Source organism: Trachemys scripta, chromosome 2 (genome assembly GCF_013100865.1).
Source record: "Trachemys scripta elegans isolate TJP31775 chromosome 2, CAS_Tse_1.0, whole genome shotgun sequence".
Taxonomy (NCBI): Eukaryota; Metazoa; Chordata; order Testudines; family Emydidae; genus Trachemys; species Trachemys scripta.
In genome coordinates this window covers 30,621,429-30,629,231 of record NC_048299.1, presented here as the reverse complement: position 1 = coordinate 30,629,231, position 7,803 = coordinate 30,621,429, and the positions used below count along the sequence as shown (strand labels likewise).

Below are 7,803 nucleotides of genomic sequence, written 5' to 3'. Positions count from 1 at the left end.
ATTGGATTTGACAGTTGCATTGTGCTCTCAGTTTTTCATTCCTTTCTTTTTAAACAGTGATATTTTTTATCTTCTGCCTACAGTACAGTAGCATGAAGTGCTTACAGCTGTCAATCCCTAATAAGTCTCTAACATGCCATTTCATCACTTTGTGTCATTAAACCCTTCCATTCATGGGAAAAGTGTTTCGTTTTATGGCTAGTAATAGTTCCTGCAATAATTTAACTCCTAGCTGTCATTGTTCATGACATGTCTCCATGTAAACAAAGATTTGCATTCTTGGGAATATATATTTTCTACTAATTTCTTGTTATATTTCAGTATATAGTTGAGGAAGCCAACAAAAGGCTACCCTGCCCATACCGAAAATTATTACCAGGAAACAGCATTATGATATGAAGCTTTGATCATGCAAGTACTTGGGACGTGAATAATTGTACAGTGGTGCGTAGTTCCATTAAAACCAACTGGACTGCTTAGCATAAATTTGCTCAAGGGGTTGCCAAGTGAGTGTTTCCTGGGTGCATATACACCATTACAGTTTCAATACAGCTCATCACAATATTTTACCAAATAAAAACTATTTTTAATTTGTTATGACAACTTTGGATCTCCAAAATAAAAATCATTATAAAATCAAAGGAATCCAAAAAGACAAGAGCAGGCTAGATTTTCAGAAGAGCTCCGTATCCAACGCCTCTTACTGAGGCACCTAAAGGAAGTGGCTAGATTGCCGCAGCTCCCATTGTTGTCAATGTTCAAAATCCAGCCATTTCATTTCAGTACCTAAATTGGATATTTTGACAATCTGGCCCTATTGTCAGTGCTGAATTCTTTGGAGTAGCTGGCCCTGAAAACTGAACACTATTCCCTGTTATTTTTTTTTGAAGATTTGCATTAGCTGCCTATTTAGTGTGTATTTTTTGTGTCTATATTGCTTTGTATTCCTTTCCATTGGCAGTCACCAGTGGGAATTATTTACATAGACCATCTGCTGTCAGTGTGTTAGGTGAACCTACACTCAATGGTAGAGTACTTGGGCCTCCTTGGTACAATTGTGTTTGGGATATGGCGACATGCGTGAATGACAAAGCTGGGGGCACAGGGGATTTGGGTCCACTGGCAGAGCTGGGGAGTTCAGAGGCTTGGGGTGCACTGGCACTACTGGGGATGAAGGGGATTGGGGTGCACTGGTGTATCTGAGGGTGCAGATGGTTGGGGTGCACTGGCAGAGTTGGCAGGTGCAGGGGATTGGCGTGTATTGAGAAATCTGGGATAGAGAGATTTGGGGTTCACTGAAAGGTCTGGGGTGGAGGAATTTGGGGTGCACTGGCAGAGCAGGAAGGTCCAGGGATTTGGGGTGCCCTGAGAGAGCTGGTGTGGAGGAATTTGGGTTGCACTGGCAGAGATGGGAGGTGCAGGGGTATGGAATGCACTGAGAGAGCTGAGGTGCAGGGATTTGGGGTACACTGGCAGAGCTGGGGGGTGCAGGGGCTTGGGGTACACTGATAGAGCTGGCGTGCATGGGGTTGGTGTGCACTGGCAGAAGCTGAGGGATACCACATCCCTCATCTGAGCCCCCAACCTCTCTCCCCTCCCCATTTATCCCCTCTCCCCAAATGTCCCCCCTCTTCTGTTCTTTAATACCCCTCCCCTTGTGATTAATTTATCCTTCGTTATGTTAATTAAAGGGTGACTTTACAGCCATCCATCTCTGTGATTCATCCAGTCATGAGTATCTCCCAGTTTAACAGCACAAGGTAGCAGAAGGAAACCATTGGGCGAGGGGGTGTAACTTGGGAACCCCTCAGTCAAAGGATCCCACATTTGGCTCACTAACACTACCTCACACCTTCAAGAGGCACACCACTTCCAAAGCAATACGATTACACTGGTCTACAATTTTTGAGAAGTCATCTGCTTCCGAGATAAAATGTGCTATTTATTATGTATTTTGATGTGCTGAATTCAAATATGACAATTAAAACAACTGATTGGCTACTGTTTCTAAGATATTTTTGTTTTTACATTTTATGTCTATGTATATTGTGTAGATAGTAGAGTTTTAATCATAAATTGTAAACCTAGGTCTTTTCATGTATTTATGGTTGCTTTACATGATAATATTTCCCCTGTCCTGTTTATGTAACACTTTAAAAATCAGCAAAATAAAATTTATTATGAAACAAAAGGCAAAAAACTATTATGTACATAGTTTAGTCCTATTCAGGGTCTACTCGGCGCTTCTTGGCTTGTCTCTTGTATTCATTAAATGGAGCATTTCTTGTCACTGTCCAGCAATAGTCTGCAAGCATTGATGGGCTCCATTTGCCCTGATAGCGTTTCTCCATTGTTGCAATGTCCTGGTGAAATCGCTTGCCGTGCTCGTCGCTCACTGCTCCGCAGTTCAGTGGAAAAAAATCTAGATGAGAGTGCAAAAAATGTATCTTTAGTGACATGTTGCAACCAAAGCTTTTGTATGCCTTGAGGAGGTTTTCCACCAACAACCTGTAGTTGTCTGCCTTGTTGTTTCCGAGAAAATTTATTGCCACTAACTGGAAGGCTTTCCATGCCATCTTTTCCTTGCCACGCAGTGCATAGTCAAATGCATCATCTCGAAGAAGTTCACGAATCTGAGGACCAACAAAGACACCTTCCTTTATCTTAGCTTCACTTAACCTTGGAAATTTTCCACGGAGGTACTTGAAAGCTGCTTGTGTTTTGTCAATGGCCTTGACAAAGTTCTTTATCAGACCCAGCTTGATGTGTGGTAACAAAATCTTCCTTGATTCAACAAGTGGTGGATGCTGAACACTTTTCCTCCCAGGCTCCAGTGACTGTCGGAGTGGCCAATCTTTCTTGATGTAGTGGGAATCTCTTGCACGACTATCCCATTCGCAGAGAAAACAGCAGTACTTTGTGTATCCAGTATGCAGACCAAGCAAGAGAGCAACAACCTTCAAATCGCCACAAAGCTGCCACTGATGTTGGTCATAGTTTATGCACCTCAAAAGTTGTTTCATGTTGTCATAGGTTTCCTTCATATGGACTGCATGACCAACTGGAATTGATGGCAAAACATTGCCATTATGCAGTAAAACAGCTTTAAGACTCGTCTTCGATGAATCAATGAACAGTTTCCATTCATCTGGATCGTGAATGATGTTGAGGGCTGCCATCACACCATCGATGTTGTTGCAGGCTACAAGATCACCTTCCATGAAGAAGAATGGGACAAGATCCTTTTGACGGTCACGGAACATGGAAACCTTAACATCACCTGCCAGGAGATTCCACTGCTGTAGTCTGGAGCCCAACAGCTCTGCCTTACTCTTGGGTAGTTCCAAATCCCTGACAAGGTCATTCAGTTCATCTTGTGTTATGAGGTGTGGTTCAGAGGAGGAGGATGGGAGAAAATGTGGGTCCTGTGACATTGATGGTTCAGGACCAGAAGTTTCATCCTCTTCCTCTTCCTCGTCTGACTCAAGTGAGAATGATTCTGGTGCAAAAGGAACTGGCAGTCCTTCTCCGTGGGATACTGGGCGTATAGCTGATGGAATGTTTGGATAATGCACAGTTCACTTTTTCTTCTTTGACACACCTTTCCCAACTGGAGGCACCATGCAGAAGTAACAATTGCTGGTATGATCTGTTGGCTCTCTCCAAATCATTGGCACTGCAAAAGGCATAGATTTCCTTTTCCTGTTCAACCACTGGTGAAGATTTGTTGCACAAGTGTTGCAGCATATGTGTGGGGCCCACCTCTTGTCCTGATCTCCAATTTTGCAGCCAAAATAAAGGTGATAGGCTTTCTTAACCATAGTGGTTATACTGCGCTTGTGTGATGCAAAAGTCACTTCACCACAAACATAGCAGAAGTTATCTGCACTGTTCACACAAGTACGAGGCATCTCTGCTTACTTTGGCTAAACAGAAATGTGTCCCTTTGCAAAATCAAACACTGACAAATAAGAGAGCACGACACTGTATGATTTCTAGAGCTGATACAGGGCAATTTGTTCAGCAGAGTGATGTAAGCTTCATTATGATTGCATCATCCATGACTTCTAGGAATAACATGATGCAATTCATATCATGTATGACGCAATACCAGCTTCAGATTGCATATTCATTGTTTTGCCTAAAAAGCAAGTACCGTCCAAACCCAGTCATAGGTTTATTCATAGATCCAGTCAAAGATGTATTTTAGTCATTTCTGGTTTAAATTGAGATCCCTTCCCTTTATAACTCACTTATCCTCCGCCATTCCCAAGTCAAGGGTCGTATATACTGACCCAATAGCATATCTTGAAAACTAGAGCCAATCAACAATTTTAAGCATCATTTTCGTTCTCAGTGACCCAGAATTAGTAAAGTTTGACTACATTTATTTCAGAAGCATTATGGCTGTAGAGCAGTGTTAACCATTCAGATTTTAGACCATTCACAATCATGGATCTTTAAGGTATATAAAATGGGAGGTAAGGAAACATTCTAGCTGTTTTTCTGTATTGGCGCATGGGAAAAAAAAGTATCTTTTCTTAAAGGCTTCTCTGAGTATGAGTCCCCCAAAGAATTCCTGGTGCCATTCACTCTGCTTTGGGTAAAACTCGACAGACTCAGACCATTTTCACCCGCATCACATCAAGAGTTTGATCTCTAATTCTGTGCAAACTCCCCTTCCCACCCACCCACCTAGAACCTTTTATTAAAATGGCTGGTTTTTGGGGGCATATATCTCCATAACCTCTGGCACAAAGACCCCAGAGTTTAGTCACTTATCCTACCCTGAACCTTCCTGAGGCCACCCAAATGTCAAATTAGGGTTGCCACCCATCTGGATTGTACCTGTACAGTCTGGTTTTTGGCTTCTGTGTCCAGGTCCCATTTAGAGTTGCCAGATGCCCAGTTTTCAACCAGAAAGTCTGGTCAAAAAGGGAACCTGGCAACCCTAAATGGCACCCGAACCAAAAGTCCAATTACCATGGGGTGGATGGTGTTATTACATGTTATTAACCTGTGCCAGCCACTGCTTAGCTGCTACCCGCAGGCAGGTTCCTTGAGACGATCCAGCGAGTGTTGCGGGGAGGGAGGAGAAGAGAGAGCAACAGGATGGGGCCTTGGGGAAAGAGGGGGAGAAGGGAGCAGAGCCTGGGAGAAGAGGTGGAGAAGGGGTGGGGTCTTGAGGGAAGAGGTGGAGTGGGGGTGGGGCCTTGGGAGGAAGAAGCAGGGCAGGGGGCAAGGGGTAGGGCCTTGGGGGTTTGGTTACCAGCAATTAGAAAGGTGGCAACCCTATTCTGACCAAGCATCTGACCAAGCATGTCAATTTCCCAGAACTTAGAAGTGTCGACCTTTCAACAGAAGGCATGATGTGACCTTAACTATAGTGGCACTATTATACATCAACCACTGTAATAGAAAGGCACACATTTTAAGTCATTCTAAATGCTCACCGTAAGCAGCTCCTGGATTGCATGCTGCCCCTTTGACCTAGTCCTGGAAAGGCTTCAATAGTCAGCTTTTCTGTCATTGTTCTGGTGGACTGTTCTCTTCCATTCGTTTGCCTAAGAAGGATGAGATGCTGACTTCCATCTCCCGAGAATTGCTCTTTGGGACTCTGTCCTGCAAGCTGCTGCTAAGAAAGAAGTGCATGTAGGCTGTTGTTTCCAAATCCTTTTCTCACTAAGGCCTTTTTTCCTACTGCAAAATAAACAATACTTTGGCTTCAGGAGAAGGCTGTCTGGTCACTATACACACCACAGGTCACAGGCTGCTGGAGGGAAGAACCACAGGCATACAAACACAGCACACAGTCGATACACAGGGTGCTGTATCCAGGGCCTGGTCTGAGAGTTGGAGAATTATGGCATTCCACCCCAGGAGAGGGAAAGGCCTGGGGAGTGACAACCTGTGGTTGCACTCAGAGAGACCAGAGAGGGGACTGAGGTGCAGCTAGACCTGAAACTGTGACACAAGTATCCAACTGTGGTCCAAAATAGTCTAGGTGTGGTGACCTCCAGAGCATGCAGCAAGGCCTGGGCTTCTGTTTGCTCAAGTACCTGAAGAATCTGGAGGCTGATGAAGGCTATTGTTTAGGGAGGAGGGGAAAGTCCCCCTGTTGGGTTGGGGTTGGACTTTTGCTGAAATGAGAGTTTGTTTTAAATAATGTCAGAGGTGCCCAGAGTAGCAGTCAGGCTCTTTTTAGGTCACTGTACGTAAGAAGAAATGATATTAATAACAATAATTGAAGAGCATGGAGAATTGGCACTGACTGGTTAAAAAGCAGGGGAAATGAGCTCATCTGTTACTACAGAAGGCAGAGCACAGTTATGTATCATACAATCCAGTTGAGAAATGATGGACCAGTGCCAAGTGTCTAGAAAACCACCATCAGATTAGGACTTACCCCTATCAAGGATAAGGCTTTCGAGGATGCCCTGAATATCTGGCCTTCTTGGATTAGATGAGAACTCTTGTGTTCTGAGCAGCTAGTCCGCCCATCACCAACGCCACTTGATTTTAGGTACAGCATCATCCGGGCAATGCCTTTTTACCATCAAGCATTCGGCTGACGTGGGCAGCACTCAGATATTACTGGGATGCACGTGGCATAAGAACATAGCAAAATAGAAGGACAGAGTGAGAGTGGAACAATTCTGCAGCACTGAGTCATCCCAAGTGAGTTTCAAAACGTAGTTTATCCCACCTTCATGCTGTGTCACACAGCCCGGAAGGGGACTTTATTATAATCTTTTTCTAAATTTCATACTCAAAATTCTGATTACAGCAGTGCTGTTTGGGGGCTTCTCGCGGAGGCCATGCTGTTGGGATTTTGGTAGACGTTTGTGAGGGATGTTGGTGGCTGAAGGTGAAAAAGGCAGCCTGGTGTAGTGCTCTGAGCACAGCACTGGGATGCGCAGGGGAGCACGGTGACTGGTCGCTCCCTCCCTAGATCCATGGAGATGTGGAATAACATATTGGTGATGCTACAAGTATGAAGATAACACCGAATAGGGCCCTGGCTTGGGCTATATTTCCTGATACTCTCAGATTTGAAGGTCTGGCTCACTACTGAAGAGTACTAATGTATGTATGCATCTAAACCATGGACCATGGACCTGCTTGTTGTGAATTAGAATTGACACTAGTGTTATAAATACAGGTTAGCCCAGTTACTGGGAATGTGGACGGGTAAGTGGAGTTTATTATTATCTTTCCTGCAGGGAAGCCACATTACTTAATGGTCTGAACACACGAGTGGGAGCCAGGAACTCCTGAATTCAAAACCAGGCTCTGACACTCCCTTCTCTGGCTCTAGGCAAGTCACCTAACTCAGTGCCGTGGTTTCCATAGCTGCCAACTAGGGAGGATAATCTCTCCCCGGAGTGTCGAGAGGATTCATCAGATAATATTTGTAGAGCGCTTTGAAGATATAAAATGATAAATATTATGATGCGGCTTGGAATTATTTTCAGGACCTTCTAATTTCTTACCCTGAGCTTTTATTAGCTCCTCTCTTTTCCAGTGGACGTCTATTAGCTTGGGAACCACCCCAGGAACTTTGGGAGTTGCTTTTCCAATAGCTTGGAGCCATTCTGAAATGACTCTGACTCACACAAATGCCCTGTAGATGCTGAATTTTATGCGAATCTGTCTCTGACAACTGATCCTGAATGGGAAACGCCCTGGTATTCTCCCTGTTAGGGAGCCAAGGCAGGGAGTGGTAGGAGATGGGATGAATCAAGTTTAACTGTCTCTAATGAATCCCATCACTCTTCTCCAAGAGCATCTCACTGCAGGGAG

The 7,803-nt window shown here is 44.3% G+C and overlaps 1 long non-coding RNA gene across 2 annotated transcripts in view; it reads right to left on the bottom strand.

Annotated features, from left to right (window-relative positions):
* Window positions 1-3,904: 3,904 nt before the first annotated feature.
* LOC117872093 overlaps window positions 3,905-7,803 on the bottom strand; it is a 69,606-nt gene continuing 65,707 nt past the window's right edge. The window contains exons 3-4 of one of the 2 annotated variants that reach the window (XR_004644404.1): window positions 5,454-5,635; window positions 3,905-3,961 (exon numbers count right to left, since the gene is read on the bottom strand). This is a non-coding gene — a long non-coding RNA (uncharacterized LOC117872093). The remainder of the gene's footprint in view (window positions 3,962-5,453; window positions 5,636-7,803) is intronic. The other variant, XR_004644403.1, reaches the window with a different exon arrangement.